This window comes from Anneissia japonica, unplaced genomic scaffold (genome assembly GCF_011630105.1).
Source record: "Anneissia japonica isolate Jap-2015-1 unplaced genomic scaffold, ASM1163010v1 scaffold284995_len508010_cov190, whole genome shotgun sequence".
NCBI classification, from domain to species: domain Eukaryota; kingdom Metazoa; phylum Echinodermata; class Crinoidea; order Comatulida; family Comatulidae; genus Anneissia; species Anneissia japonica.
The window spans coordinates 67,735-68,803 of NW_022730633.1; positions in this window are offsets into that span (position 1 = coordinate 67,735).

The window sequence follows — 1,069 nt, forward strand, 5'->3', positions numbered from 1 at the left end:
CGAAGCGCTTGAACATTATTACCCCCGGATCACTGGATCAAGCACATATGGAACACACACTCAAGCCCCATAGGGGAATTCCATAATGTTGCAGCTGTATTCAGTGCAGGCTGTGTTTGAAACTACCAGGTACCCACTAGTACTCCTGGGTGGAGAGAGACAACCGTAGGTAAAGTTCCTTGCCCAAGGACACAAGCGACTTGCACAGCGAGAGTTTTGAAACCCCCGACCTCGAGGTTGGGAGTCCAAACCACAACCGATGCGCCAACTACTTCTACATAAGGGAATGCACAGCAATCAATAACAAGGAAACTTTAAAAAAAAAAAACAAATTGATAACAAGGAAACTTTAAAAAAAAAAAAAACAAATTTAAGAGAATTTAAAACTAGAGACCTGTGCCAGGGCTGTACTTCATGTTGTTAGTTAATATAAATTGCATAGATCTAGAAAGAAAAAAAATTTAGGTAGGTCCAGTAGAGTCATGTGACTATCCTATGTGTTTGTGTTTACAAAAAAATTAATCATACTTCTTTAATTTCGCACAATTCACGGTTTTTCATTTAAATTATGTCTTGGATAGCGGTTTAAAAAAAAATTTTTATACTGCTCTTAGTTAGCAATTTTTATAGGTAAAATCTTATTATGCAACATTTGTTTAGTTAATATTATTAGGCCCTATAAAAAAAAATTAATTTACTACCCTCGTGTGCATGTGTTCTATGGCATTGAAAAAAAAAATTAATTTTATTTATTTACCTTTTTTTTTTAAAAAAATTATTTCATTTTCAAATAAATTTTCATTAGTAAATAGTTACTATATATTGTTTGTATTATCTGAATCATGTTTACTTTGAATATCAATGCACCAGCAAAGAACCCAAGGGTGACATTTGGCTTTAGCAAAATAAAAAATAAAAATATAAGCCTCCAACCCTCATCACTTTGCCAGTCTATTGGGAGACTAAAATTTGTTTAATAGGGCCTTCACAGGTTTTTCACGATAAAAATATTATATAATTATACGGTTTGATTTATTTCAAGTATTGTATTTGTGTGATACCTGAAATC